Here is a 15,943-nt window from a genome sequence, read left to right as displayed (position 1 = left end):
AAAAGATATGAAAAATAATTCTCAAAAGAATTACAAACTACTATCACATGAAAGAATGTTTTAAGTTACCAATAAAAAGAAAAACGTAAATAAAGACAACCCTGAGGTTTCACCTAACATCAAGCAAATTGGCAAAGGTGATAAAAGATGGAAATAATTAATGTTGGAGGGGTTATTGGAAGATAGGTATGCTGGTGCATTGTTGGTGGAGCTGCAACTTGACATAACCATTTTGAAAAATAATTTGGAAGCGTTCAAATAAAATGATGAAAATGTCCATACCTTTTGACAAAGAGATTTCATTCCTAGGCTTATATGGCAAGGAGGTCATTGATGACAAGAAAGTCCCCATATACACTTCTCTTAATTGCTAGATATGATGATATTTTTTAAGTCCTCATCTTCAACATATCTGTTAAATTTTATACTGTTGGATACCTTCTTCTCTGTTTTTATTTTACTACTTCCTCCTGGTTTTCTTTGTCCTTGTTTGACTATTCATTCTCTATCTCATTTGTTGAGAGAGAAAGAGAGAGAGAGAGCACACCAAGGATAGGAACATATTTTCTATATATTAACTTCTTCTCCGTCTTTTTGAAAAATTTATTTTTAATTTATGGAATGAAACAAGCCTTTCCATAACATAATACAATAAAAAAGATGATTGAACTTGAAACTACAGATTTGCTATGCACAACTTGCTATTGCTTTCAAATGTACAACAAAATTAGCATGTAAATTTCTTCCCTCCCACCCTAGAGATGGCTATCATTAGACATGAATAAGTATATATGTAAAATTATTCTATCTCTCAGTTCTTTTTCTGGATGAAGATAGCAACTTTCTTCATATGTCCTTTACAGTTAATTTGGGTATTTATAATAGTCAAAATAATTTATTCATTTAGAGTCATTCTTAAAACAATATTGCTGTTACTGTATACAATGTTCTCTTGGTTCTGCTCACTTTGCTCTTCCTTATTTCATGCAAATCTGTCCATATTTTTCTAAAATCATTGAGCTCATTTCTTGCAGCACAGTAGTATTCCATCACAATCATATACCACAACCATTCCCCAATTGATGGGCATCTCTGCAATTTCTAGTTCTTTGCCACCATAAAGAGAGATTCTATAGACATTTTAGAACATATAGATTCTTTTCCTTTTTCCTTAATTATCTTCAGAAATAGATTAAGTAGTGATATTGCTTCTCAGTCTTTTATCTCTCTCAAGAAGCTCACCATGAGGAGAATCTGGAACCATTTGTCTCTCAAATCCAGAAACCAGAAGACACAAAGATGTTTCCTCTCCCAAGATCTGGTCAACTTTAACCCTCATGCAGAAACATTCTCAGAACTGAACATACCATTTTAGATGTGATCTCTCCAAGGCAAACACTAGCAAATATCCTCATGCAAATGCTTGGTCAGTGACTCTGAGATGTGTGTAGGGCGGGGTTTAGTGTTGGTACTATGAGATCAGTTAGAGAGTCAGTCCTTGGATAGGATCACTGGGTTCTGCCGTTCAGTTCTCCTGAAATTTTGGAGAAAGTGTTGTATCATCTTTGGTTCTTTCCATGAGGTTATTCCAACACATGTGTTTGGCTCAGGTCTTTGAATTTATGTGGGAAGCTGGTGCCAGTATAGTCAGGTCTAATGGCTGTGAGAGACAAGTAAACTCAGAATGGTGGGAGATTTCTTCAAATGCTGTCTTGGAAGTGTGTAGGATGAGCTTAGGGCCAAGACCATGACAGCCCCCAGAGTGTAGGCAGGCCCTTTGGTCATCCTGTGTCCCTGACTAGAGTCAAGTCAAAGTTCTCTCATGGAGTAAAAGTGAATGAGCGTGTATGTGTGTGTGTGTGTGTGTGTGTGTGTGTGTGTGGTGATGGGAAAGGGAGAGTAGGAGCTTTGAAGCCTAGATACAAGGGGAGGTGGCACTAATGATAGCAAGCTTCTGTCCTCCTAGCATATCTCTGGGAGCCTAGTGCTGGCAGCCAGTGTGGTAAGTGGCCTAGAACAGTAGTGTCTCCTCTGTGCTCTCATTTCTCCTTTAGAGGAAAGCTAGCAGACCTAACACTTCCACCTTCATCAATGACACCAGTTTTGTCTTTTCCTGTCTCCCTTGGGATTCAGTTCCATCATTCATCCCTATAGTCTCAGGCATCTTTAAACTCACCTCATGGACTGGTTCAAGTCTTCTGTCCTAGAGGAAATGCACAAACTGATAAACAACAGCTTTCCCATTAGGCTGTCCACAGCACAAGCTGCCTCTTTTTCTCTCTGTGGCCAAGAATGGTCATTATGGTCAGTTTCATTTTTGCACATCTCTCCTCCCCTCCATATCCAAACACCTTTAAAGAGGTCTGCACATTTTCTGTCTCAGTTTCCTCCCCACTCATTCACTTGATAAGCCCTTGCAACCTTGCTCTTGTCCTCAACAGCCTTCTGAAGCAGTTCATGCCAGGATCCTGAATGGCCTCCCTATTTCTGAATCAGTAGCCTTTCCCTTTCTTGCATTCCCTCCTTGGTCTCTCTGTGGCATTTGTGTCGATGATCCATTCTTTCCTATTCATTGGCTTCCATAACCCTCTACTCTCATGGAGCTTATCCTGCTTCCATGACTAAACCTTTGTGGTCTCCTTCACTAGTTCTTCATTCTTTGTTTATAGTCTACAGCAACATGCTAGGTCAGGGACACAGGATATGGTAGGGGAACGGCCTTTTGATTGGCCACATGATCTTAAAACACAACTTCCTGTTGGAAACATGATGGGGCTAATAAGCCATCTCTTTCACTTGACTAACTATATAACCATAGCCATATCATTCCCCCTTTCTAGGACTTCATTTCTCCTTCTGTAAAGTAAGGGGATTAGTCCAGATAATGTTTCAGTCCTTTTGAATGCTAACATTCTATGAGTCACTCAGACTTTCACTTACCCTGAAAGATTGTGAGCCTATTCTCTCATGACATTTTCCTCTTTATGGTCTTAGCCTTCCTCCCCCCAGTCATCTTCTTCCTCTGGGACATACACCCTCCACCACCCCACACTTTACTTTTCCCATAAGAATATGCCAACATATTAATAATTTCACAGTTTTTTTCTAACTAAGAGATTTCTCTAATATGCTTCCCTGCCATTCTATCCTTTACAGTTTTTGTGGAGGGCTGACTTCTGATCATGAGACCAGGAGTAGCTGTGGGATTGGAGGTGTGGAGAACAACCCATTATCTTGCACTTTCTTCAAAGAAAGGCCCAGCAAGAAATGTAAGGGCTCCCCAAGGTCACCTAGTGGAAGGAATACTATGGAAGCACTTTGCAGATGGATGTGAGTCCTGGATCTTCTACCAATTAGTTATGTGAACTTGGACTGACCACTTCCCTTCTCAGATTGGCAGATCACTTATTGTAAAATGAAAGCATTGGACTGGTCATTCTAAGGTGCCTTCCAGCTTGTCATTATGAAACATAATAGGAGCTCAACCCATGGGTTGAAAGAGTTTATCCTTAGGATCAGATTAGCCAATCATCTGGCTTCAGGTTCCATTGCATCATTGTCAGTCAGTTTTCAAGTGGAAGGTGACCAGACTCTAGTCTACCTCCTTTCCTGTGTTCACTGGGAAGTTTCAGTTAGAGTTGCAGAGAGAGGAGGAGGAGAGGAGTGATCAGTTGACAGATTCCGTGCCAAGGAACAGATCCCAAGATGGAAGGATCCTGCAGGGGACTTTGATGGGTGGGGTTTTTAAGTGACCCTAGATTCTGCCGTCTTTGAATCCTGGCCACTTTCCTATTTCAGGTTCATTTAGGGTCCTCTAGGTGAGTCACTGTGGTGTTTCTGGCCTCCCTTGGGATGCATTATGGTGGGCACACTGGAGTCATCCTAGATGTGTCATTCTGGGGTCTATAGACTCAGTCTACTACAGTGCTGCTCTTTCAGACACAATCTCTTCAATCATCAGTGTGCCCTTGGGAGGCAGGACAGGGACTGAGAAACTTATCCCAATTTTTCCTCAGAGGAAAATGAAGGCCTGAGAAATTAGTCAAGGGATAGGCTCTAGTTCTCCTAAGACATTTTGTCAGCAGAACTGACAGACGGTCACTTCAGTACCCCTTCAATACCCTTCACATTTAAAAATTTTTTGCTTAATTTTTAATTTATGGAATATAATAAGCATTTCCATAGCATAGTATAATAGGAAAAAATGATAGCACATGAAGCTACAAATCTATTATGTACAACTTCCTATTCCTTTTAAATATATAATAAAGTTATCATGTGCATTTATTTTTTTAAAAAACTTTTTAAGGACTTTTTCCTTTCCTGCCCCACTCTAGAGATGGCTACCATTAGATACAAATACGCATATATAAGTAAAGTCATTCTATACATGCTTCTATTTTTAAATTCTTTCACTGGATGCAGATAGCATCTTCCTTCATATATCCTTTGTAGTAAATTTGGGTATTTATGATAGTCAGTACCATTCAGAAGACCCTTAATACCCCAGTCACATTTGTTCCATCAAGGATTACAGAGCCCAGCTAAACTCAAAAGGATGTTCTTTGACATATATCTGAAAGGCAATCAGAGACTGGAATTTCTGGAGCCTCCACCCCATCCCTACTATTCTTCTACCTCTGATTCCTAAGAGTGATCTCAATACTCTTCAGCCTTCCACAGACTCACCTGTCCATCTCTCCTGAGTGCCCTATGTGTGGAGGCTTATGATGAGCTCAAAGAAGGGATAAGTGGGGTTTTGAAAGAGGACTCAACATAATGTATTTTCCCTCTTCTTTTGGCATGGGCATACCATGTCAGAGAACTTCCTGTGAAAGACAGATCATCCTCTCCCCACATCACATTACCCTTCTCCTAGTCCTGTGTTTCCTCCATCTCTGGGAATGCCTCTGTCATGTTTCTACTTGGTATCCATTCATCTCTGTGTGTGAAACTTCCTGGCATCGTCCTCAGGGTCCATTCCTCTTCCTCAAAGCTTTTCCTCTCCACATCTGCATCTAATATCCCTTGGAACACACAGAGTCAGGACATGACGCTGAATAAGGAAGGCAGGGGTCTCTGTGTACGTGCTGTTAGATCAGTAGCCTGAAGGGAAAGAGTGAATTGGGACATGACTCAGAGACTCAGGATGTGGTGAGAACTCGTAGTGCTATTGTGGCTCAGGCCCAGCGTGTGATCAGGTATTCTACCTATAGGGAACAACTCAGGACAACAAGAACTCTCAGGCCTCTCAGGGTCCCCAGCACGGCTGTTTGCCATCCCCCTCCCACCCCCACATATCCTGTCCTTTATCCTCAGACAATGGTCTCTGCAGGCCATATACCAAACCATAGCTCCTTAGTCAGAGGGCCTGAGCTTGAACACACTCTCCAACCAAAAGAGAGCCCTAGAATGAGAAGTAGGAGATTTATACCCTATCCTTGGCACTGCTGTTAACTCCCTGTTTTTCTTGGGCAAGGCACTTTTCCTTTCTTTGCTTCAGTTTCTGTATCTATGAAAACAGTCACTTTCAGTCAACAAGTTTCTACCTTGACAAAATGTGTGCTCCTTGAGGGCAAGGGTCATTCAATTTTTGTCTTTTCATTCCACTTAAATTGCAAAGTGCCTGGTGCATAGTAGTGAATTGTTTGGCTATTGATGGATTGAATGTCTTTTTGATCCCTTCCTGCTTCCATGCATACATGCCCTTATAGTATGTATGTAAAGTCTAAAGACAAAGAGCAGAAAACGTTCCAAGGGGAAGACACTAGAGGGGGTATCAAAGAAATAGTGAGCGGAGCATCAGAAGTAAAGATTTCTGAGACTAGCCTCAAAGGCCACATGTATTTGTATACTCCTACCCGTGGAGCCCCGGGAAATTGAAAGGGTCCTTCAGGTTTCTGCATAGGTTGCTTTCCATCTCTGTTGTACAGAGTGGGGAAAGTTATGGCTTTGGAACCTCCTTACCCTATGAAGATGATGTAGGGGAGGGTAATAATGAATAGCTATAAGCATCTGAAAGGCAGGTACAGGGAAAAGAAATTAGGCTTGCTCTTGGATCAAGAAGTAAGCACCATGGACAGAGGCAGTGTGGAGGCTTAGACCAGGGAACTGTCAGAATCCCATTACGAGGAACTAGACTACATACACGGCAACTTTTAGTGGAGGACTTTAGGAGAAGGAACAAGAGGCCTCACTCAGCTTATGATGGCAGAGTTCTCAATTGTCTGCCATCACAATAGTCTGGAAACTTTTAGGGGATCAACAAGTCCAGATGAGCTTCTAGGTTTAGGAATGCTTTGGCTGTGTTGCTGAGATTTCTTGGCCCCCTCCACCATCTCTCTGTATGTTACTGTGTATCTCCCTCAGGACTCCATTGCTTGTTTCTTGAGGCAGATGATACCTAAGATGGTCAGGAGAACCAGTTCTGTGTCTTTTTCCCCATCCCCATGTGTGTCTCATCCTACAATGGACACAGCTGGTATTCTTCCTGCTAGTAGTGAGTTAGCTGGTACAGCCCTTGTCAGGATATCTTCCCATCAGCCCTGAAGGTGGTTTGACAGCTCAGTACTGTTGGTATCATATATCCAACTCCTTTCTTGGAATACCTGGAAAAGGGGAATCTGTACTGATCTTTGAAGGAAGAAGAGGATGACACCTTGCTGAGCTGGGACTCAGGGCTAGGATTCCTGACTCACACTTGGATTCCAGCCCCACAAGGTGCTGCCTCTCTTTGGCCTTCAGTTTCTTCTGTAAAATGAAGGTGTTAGACTAGAAGACTGGCTCAAACATGATACATCTTCTCCAACTTGTTGTTTTCACATTCCTCAGCCCCCTACTCTTTCTAGGACTTGATGGAATAACAATAATTCCTATTTCTTTAGCACTGTAGGGTTTATTCACATGAAACCCCTGTCAGGTATGTTGTGTAGGAATTCTTATCTTTGTTTGAAAGACTACAAATTTAGGCTCAGAGGGCTTGTCATTTATTAGTAGTTACCTAACTCTCAGCAAGACCCCAAATTCAATAGTAAAAAGGATACAAAATTCAAAATTCAAAAGTAAAAAATAGCACTGGAGAGAGGAAGCTCCCTTTTAGTGGGGGAGTTGCCCATCAACTTCAGTGAACCCAAGCTACTCCCTACTCACCATCTTTCTTAATTGTCTTGGCCCTGTTATATGATTACAAATCATGAAGTACTCTCTCAGTGAAGAACCAAGATGGTAGGTGCTCCAGAGGGTCATGGGGAGCTGCATAGGGAGGGATGAAGTGCAAGAAAGGGGCCAAATGTGGCCTAACACAAGTCCTGCATAGGAAGTGGGATGGATGGATAACTGGCAGGCACTGTGTAGGTGTCAGAGCCCCTTCTCTTAAGGAATTGACATGCCATTGGAAGGTAATGGTAAAGAGTGAGGGGCCATGTATTTTCCATCTTTTGACAGGAGTGACACCATTTTATTTTTATTTTTAAGTATTTATTTTTACTTTTTAACATTCACTTTTATAGGATTTTGAGTTTTAAAATTTCTCCCCCCTGCTTTCCTTCCCCCCCTCCCCAAGATGGCATGCAATCTGTTACAGGCCATACATGTACAATCATATTAAACATATTTCCACCTTAGTCATGTAAAGAAGAATTAGAACCAAAGGGGAAAACCATGAGAAAGGAAAACAGCAACAACAACAAAAGATAAAATAGTCTCCTTCAGTCTGCATTCAGACTCCATAGTTCTTTCTCTGGATGTGGATAGCACTTTCGATCATGAGTCTTTTGGAATTGTCTTAGATCGTTGCATTGCTGAGAAGAGTTAAGTGCATCAAAGTTAGTCATCGCACAATGTTGTTGTTACTGTGTACAATGTTCTCCTGGCTCTGCTCAGTTCACTCAGCATCAATTCATTCAAGACTTTTCAGGTTTTTCTGTAGTCCACCTGCTCATCGTTTCTTACAGAACAATAATATTCCATTATAGCACAACTTGTTCAGCCATTCCCCAATTGATGAACATCCCCTCAATTTCCAGTTCTTTGCCACCACAAAAAGAGCTGCTATAAATATTTTGGTACATGTGGGTCTTTTCCCCATTTTTATGATCTCTTTGGGATACAGACCTAATAGTGGTATTGCTGGGTCAAAAAGTGTGCAGCATTGTATAGCCCTTTGGACATAGTTCAAAATTGCTCTCCAGAATGGTTGGATCAGTGCATAACTCCACCAACAATGCATGTGTTCCAATTTATCATTTGTCATTTAGTGACACCATTTTGGAAACTGTCCACCATTTAATCCAAAGCAGAGATACATACTCCTCACATTTCTTTGTATTCTAAAAAGCCTTTTTGCCTCTGCTCTTGCAACTAAGCTAATATAATAGATAAGCTCACTCTAGATGCAGCTGGGGGGGTCAGTAGATAGAACACTGGGCCTGGAGTGAGGAAGACCTGAGTTCAAGTCCAGTGTCAGAATCTTCCTAGCTGTGGGACCCTGGCCAAATCACTTAACCCAATTGCCCGAAAAAAGGATCTGTTAGAAGTTAGAAGGAACTGTATCATTGTAAAGAAAACCATGTGAATGGATATGATCGATACGGTCACAAAGAGTTGGACGTGACCAAATAACAAGTTTGCTTTCACTTAGGCAGTGATCAAATTCTGCAACCACGCTAAGCCAGAAACCTCTTCAATCCCTGAAGAGGGAGGTTGCCTGGTGTTCTTTTAATCAAGATTAACTAGTGCCTTGAGCAGGAAGTGGAAATCAGCAATGTTCACATGTAAGTATGGAAACCACACTTGCAAGGTAAAAGCACAGTAAAAGGGGAGAGAGGTGGCAGGAAATATTAGGAGGAAGGACTTCACGAAGAAGATGCTTTTGAACTGAGATTTACAGAGACCCAGGGATTCTAGGAGGCAGAGCTGAGGAGGGAGGGCACTCCAGATAGGAGAACCTGCCTATGCAAAAACATGGAGAGAGGGCATTGGAAGCAACACAAGTAAGCCAATTTGACTGGAGCGGAGACTACTCAAATAGGAACAAAATCATAATAATCATTCATAGAGCATTTTAAGGTATGCAAATCTTATATAATTGAGATTTTATGTACATAAGTTTGCACATATGTACATATATGTATATGTGCATATATGTATATTTTCATTTGATTCTCATAACAGCCCTGGGAGATAGGTGCTGTCATTATCTTAATTTTTTTCCACATGGGGAAACTGAGGCTGGCTGTGGTTCAGTGACTTGCCCAAGGTTATACAGTTAGTAGATGTTTGAGGCAGGATGATGAAGTCAAATGTTCCTGACTCCAAGTCCAGCACGCTTAGGGACATTGCCACCTAGCCCACCACTCAGTGATCTGTAACGTCTACAAGGGAAGGATGGAGCCATAGTGGGAAAGGGGAAGGCAGGGTAAGGGCTCCTGTTTCATTACAACAGAGCAGAGACAGATGTCTAGGTCACATAATTGACTCTAGCAGATACACACACTTGTGGAATGTGGGATCCTCATGCCAGCTTCCCAAAGTATCAGTTCCAGAAAGGTTAATGAACATGGGGATAGCGCAGAGCCAGGGCTCCAATGGGCAGTTCCATAGAGAGCAATGAAAATACCTAGGTTATGAGGAGTTCCCCAAATCCATCAGTGAACTGATAAGCATTGATTAAGCACCTACTGTGTATACTAAGTACTGGAATAGGTGCTGAGGATGCAGGGAAAAAAAATCTTGTTCACATTCGCTAGGGCACATGTAAGTGTGTACAAAATCGGTTTGAAAGAATACAGGTGGCGACTGTTTAAGGGAATGGGGTGGGCTGCAGCATGGCCAGGCTTAAAGCCGACCTGGGATCTGGAGAGCCCAGAGGCCCCTCCCCTCCCCACGGTCCTCTTTCCTGGCAAACAATTATTTTTATTACCGTCACCATCCTCAGCATCTTGCTCATTCCAGCTTTGCCATGTATGAGCTGTAGAGCTTTAAGCCAGTCATTTCATCTCAGACCAAAAAGCTTTATATCTCATTCGGGTCTCACAACAACCCTCGGAAGCAGGTGCTTGCATTATCCTTATTTTATAGATGAGGAAACCGAGGCAGAGGTGAAGGGATTTGCTCAGGGTGACACAGCTAGGCAGTGACTGAGGTTGCATTTGAACTTGTCTTCCTGACTCAGGCCCACTTCACGCAGGCAAGCAGGCAGGTAGGTTTGTGTGTGTGTGTGCGCATGGTGGGGTGGTGGGGGGTGGGGCGCCTATTTCGGGTCCCAGATCCCCTCTCATAGGCCTTGGCCTACCCGGAATGGCCATGACTCCGACACTTCTGGGGTCCTAGGGTGAGCCGGCTCGGCCACAGATGGCTTGGTAGGCGGGTGCTTCGGAGGAGGGAGCCAGGCTGCGGGCCCCACGGCCCTTTCTCTACCTCTCCGTGGTTCTCAACCTTCCGCTACATCTTGCCACATGACCATCCGAGCTGAAAACCGCAGGCATGTCCCAGGGAGATTTTGGGTGTGTGGAAGGAAGGGTTCGTCTCGTCATGGTTCTCTAAGGCGATTAGGTCAGGACAGGAACTGCCCATCCCACTTTCACCCCCATAATCTCACCATATCCGGCCTCTTTCCCCACATCTCTGAGCTTTAAAATAAGCCCGACCCACCCACACAGAAAGCGAGATCATAACAGCTTCATAAAACTCAGTTCCTTAGGCGCTGGAGATCCGTATTAAAGCGAGCCTGGCAACCGCAGACACGAGAGCTCCCTCCATAGAGGTTGCTGTCCAGCATGTCTAAAGCTCAGCATCCTCCTTCCCACCTCCCTCCAGCAGAACAGACGAAATGACCAGAGTGCACTGGGTCCTTTCTATCCCTGCAGAGAAAAAGAGGGACTCTGCTAGCCTGCCTCGGTCGCAGAGAGGGGGACTCCCCAAAACACAGAGGCATCAAAGGAATATGCCCCTCATTGTCTTCTTTTTTTGGTCCATCCAATTTCCCCTTTGCTGAGACAGCTTCTTGGCCCAGAACACTGCAGAGGATAGTATGAGAGGTATGGGAAAAAATGAATTTCCTCCAGTAGCATGAGTTTGCAAGCCCTCCTCTCACTCCCTTGCACTTTTTCTCCTTCTCCCCATGCACCTTGTCTCTATCTCTGTAACATGCCTCCTATCCTTTTCTTTCTTTCATATTGTTACCCCTAGAGTTCAGACCTTCTGTCACCTCAAGCCTGGAGTAATATTATAATAGTCTCCTAATTTGCCTCCTGGCCTCCATTGTCTTTTTTTCTCCAATAATTCTGTCACAGAATATTTAAAAGACTATGTGTTTTATTACAGGGCAGGAGAATTGAACCCGGAGGCAATTCTTATCCTGTCCAAAACTGCCAGAGAGTCTCCCACAGTGCAGATTTAACCCACAGAGCATGACCATACTCATAGCCAACCTGGCATGACTGGAAGCCCAGGTGTTGCCAAGCAAGTCTAAAATGACCCTGATGGGGAGGGAGTCCATGAGCCAGTGCTTAGCTGTGGTATAGGAGCAGAGAGGTTGGGCTCTTTCATCTCCTGAGAGAGTGTGTGAGAGGTGTTTATTTTAGGGCTCAAAGATGTGGGGAGAGGGGCCACTTGGTGACTGTGTGTGGGACATAGGGGTGGGGAGTCTGCAGCCTAGACCTAGCTGCTTTAGGAAACAATGACATGAAGAAGCCATTCTTCCCCCACCCCAAATCACCTTGGGACAGGCACATGGTTTTGAGCTCAGAGGGTCCCATGGCAAGATGCTGGGTAGCAGGCAGGAGGGAAGTATGTGTGTAAAACAGAGGTGAGAAACTTGGGTCATTCTTCCTTTAACACTTCATTAACATGTCTTGATTACACATTTTGTTTCTTCCTTGACTTCATTAACTGAGTTGGAGATGTACTAAATACTTTTTCCTTTATATCTATATTTGGACATGTTGTCAACCCTGATAGAATGTAAACTTGAGGACAAGGACTGTTTTACTTCTGTCTTGTCAGGCATTTAGTAGATTTTTAAAAATCTTATTTAGTATTTTATATTTCCCAATTATATGTAAAAATAATTTTAACATCTCCCCTCCCCATTTTTTCATTTTTTTCAATTTTTTTCTACTTCTCTCCCTCCCTCTTCTCCCCCTTCATCGAGAAAGCAAGCAATTTGACATAGGTTATACATGTGCAGTCACACAAAACACATTTCCATGTAAGTCATTCTGTTAAAGAAAACACAGACAAAAAACCTCAAGAAAAATAAAGAACAAGTATCTTTGATTTGCATTCAGCCTCTACCAGTCCTTTGCTGGGGATGGAAAGCATCTCTCATCACAAGTCCGGTAGAATTGTCTTGGATCATTGTATTGTTAAGAATAGCTAAGTTGTTCATAGTAGATCATCATACAATATTGCTGTTACTGTGTACAGTGCTCCACTGGTTCTGCTCATTTCACTTTGCATCAGTTCATGTAAATCTTTTCATATTTTTTTCTGAGAGTATCCTGCTTGTTATTTCTTATAGCGCAATAGCATTCAGTCACAATCATATACAACAACTTGTTCAGCCATTCACCAATTGATGGACATCCCCTCAATTTCCAATTCTTTGTCCCCACTAAAAGAGGTGCTATAAACATATATAAACATATATATATATATATACATATATATACTGTATATGTATATTGTACATATAAATCCTCTTCCTTTTTGTTTTTTTTATCTCTTTGAGATACAGACCTATTAGAGGCATTGATAGGTCAAAGGGTAAGCATGGTTTTATAGCCTTTTTGACATAGTTTCAAATTGCTCTCCAGAATGGTTAAATCAGCATACAACTTCACCAATAATACATTAGTGTTTTGATTTTCCCACATCTCCTCCAACACTTGTCATTTTCCTTTTCTGTCATATTAGCCAATTTGACAGGTATGAGGCTGTAGTTCAGAACTGTTTTAATTTGCATTTCTCTCATCAATAATGATTTAGAGTATTTTTTTAAATATGACTATAGATAGCTTTGATTACTCTGTCTGAAAACTGCCTGTCCATATCCTTTGACCATTTATCAATAGAGGAATGGCTCTTATTTGTATAAATTTTCATTTAATAGATTCTTTATAATCGATTTCCTCTTATTGTTTATTAATCTTCCTTTAGTTGTAGTGTCTTCCATCTCTTAACTATCTCCATTCTGTTCTGTCTACAGCTTGTTTGTATGTGGTTGTTTACATGTTCTCTCCCTATTTGACTGGGAGCTCCTTGAGGATAGAGACTGTCTTTTGCCTTTCTTTGTATCCACAGCACTTAGCACAGTTTCTGGAACACAGCAGGTGCTTAATAAATGTTTATTGACCGCTTGCCTGTATGACTGACTGGTTGAATTTGTAGGGGGACATAGGTATAATTCTAACAGGATAAGCAATTAACCTACATTTTTAGCAGGAAAACTGACCTGGGTGAGATCACAGGTACATTGGAGTATCAGAAGTCTTTGTGCACCTGAGGTTTTCTCTGCTCTTCCTGTAGAATATACATTGGGGTCACATCCTAGATGCATCAAACTTGTATAGATTCATCTTAGGGAGAGAAAAAAAGGTGGAGGAGAGAGAGAAGGAGGAAGGGAGGGAAAAAAGAGAGAGAGAGACAGAGATAGAGAGAGACAGAGACAGAGAGAAACAGAGTCAGAAGAGGCAGAGAGACAGAGAGAAACAGAGACAGAGAGAGGAGATAGATAGACAGACATAGAGACAGAGACAGAGAGGGACAAAAACACACAGAGAGACAGACAGAGGCAGACAGAGAGACAGGATAGAAAGGTAGAGAAGGAGACAAACATAAAGAGAGACACAGAGAGGGATAGACAGAAATTCAGAGAGATAAATACAGAGAGGGACAGAGAGACAGAAACAAAGAGTGATAAAGACAGGGAGACAAAAAGACACAAATGAAGACACAGAGAGAGGCAGAAATAAAGAGATAAAGACAGACAGGGACAGAGAGATACAGAGACAGAAAGATAGAGACATAGAGACTGAGAAATATAGAGAGACAGAGAAAGAGACAGAAACAGAGACTGAGAGAGACAGACAAAATAATTTCAATAGTGTGAACACTTCCCTTCCAGCCACCATTTTATTCAGTACGTGTTTGTTGTGGAATAGGCATGAGACAGGAGATGTAAACTTTCCACTCCTCAGTCTCAGTTCCCAGGGACCTCTCATAGTGTGACCGTCTTATTGCACTGGATGTGAATCTAAAATCCATCATGATGTCCACAAAGAATCCATTTATTGTCCTTGAATAGATAGAGCTAATAAGGACGACCTTGGCTGAACTTCCTAGTATTTGTCCAGCTAGGATTCCCCCAGGCTCCTCCCTGATCTTGACTCCTTTGTGTCCTTTCTTGTTTGTGGAAAATTAGGAAGACAAAACGATTAGATGGTGCTGTGATCACCCTATAATATCATCCCATTAAAAGGTATTTCAGGGGCATTTATTTTTGGTCCTGATTATCAATTGTTGTGATTATCATTGTTTGGCAGCTAAGTCTTACATGGTTGTTGTTGTGGTTTTTTTTTTGGTGCCTTTTTTGATTAGAATTTCTGGCTTCTGCCTGTCTTTTTATTTATAACTCAGAAAAGCATAATAAAAAACAAAACCAACACTCAATTGTTGCCATAGCAACTGTCAGAGATTCATCCACTCTCTGATACAGATAGCCTTCTTTTAGAAAGATCCTAACCTTTTTTCAGGTGTAATTGTCCAAAGATACCATACTGCACCTTATTGATAATTTAAGTGATTTTCAGAGAGCTTTTGTTACTAACACAATTTTGTTTTACATAGTCAATGAGGAAGGAAATCAATTAGCCTTTATGAAGTGTTTACTGTGTTCCAGGTACTATGTCTTACACTTATGTTGCTGCATTCTAAGTTTTTTGAATGCAGGGATATTTTCATCTGTGTCTCTACTATTTAGCATATGTGGTACCTGGTACATCCCAACCATATGATAAATTCTTACTGAGGTAATAGAATGGGATGGAATAGAGGAGTTAGGGTAAAAAAAGTAAGGGATTGAAATTTCAGCCTCTGAGATAAGGGATGGGGTAGAGAGGGAGACTGAAAACTCTAGTGGGTTTTGAATATTCAGTGCACTCATGAAGAAGCAGTAGATAGTCAAAATCTGTTGGTTTTTTAAATACCAACCTCAGCTACAGTGCCTCTTCTGTGTGTGGCTATAGCTAGAGCTCATTTGTTTCTTTTTTTTGTAAGTGAGGATAATAATATTTACCCTAGCTATAACTTGAGGTTTTGGTGAGGGAAGTGGTTTATAAACCTTAAAGACACTGTTCTTTGCCCTTTGAATCCAAAAAAGGAAGAGAAGAATGAAACGGATCCTCAGCTCTGCTCATTCCCATTCCAAGTTAAGCTTTTGGGAGATGACTGGGAAACACCTACCCTTAACTGCTTCTGTGTTCTACTTTTGCAGGTCTGTACCACAAATTGTTCTTTTCAATATGGCCTGGCCTCCAGGAGAGAGCATAACCCTGAAGTTTAGGTGGCTGAAACTTGGGAAAGCCTTGCTAATTCCTTATGTCAGCAGGGATGAGCAGACTATGAGGTTGACTTCCCCTTCCTGCCTGTGACTTACTAGGATCTTGGGAACTCAAGTTGTATTGACTATTGAATGACACTTCTGTATCTGGGGTCCATGGCTTGTGAGGTGTCCCAAGTGGTCCCCTGTTTCCAGAATGGATTCATCTTCACTTCCACCTGGCAGAATTCTGACCTTCCTTCAAAGCAGAGGTGAGATGCAAGTCAAAGCCTCACCCTCAGTATGCCATTGGTCCTCTTGGGGACCTTCCGCATGGTGACTTTCCAACCTCATGGCCTGAGGAACAAGCACTCTCTTCTCAGCAGAGTTTTTACATAGCACTGT

The sequence above is a fragment of the Phascolarctos cinereus genome, unplaced genomic scaffold, assembly GCF_003287225.1.
Source record: "Phascolarctos cinereus isolate Bilbo 61053 unplaced genomic scaffold, phaCin_HiC Scaffold_726;HRSCAF=1367, whole genome shotgun sequence".
NCBI lineage: Eukaryota > Metazoa > Chordata > Mammalia > Diprotodontia > Phascolarctidae > Phascolarctos > Phascolarctos cinereus.
This window is presented reverse-complemented; position numbering follows the sequence as displayed.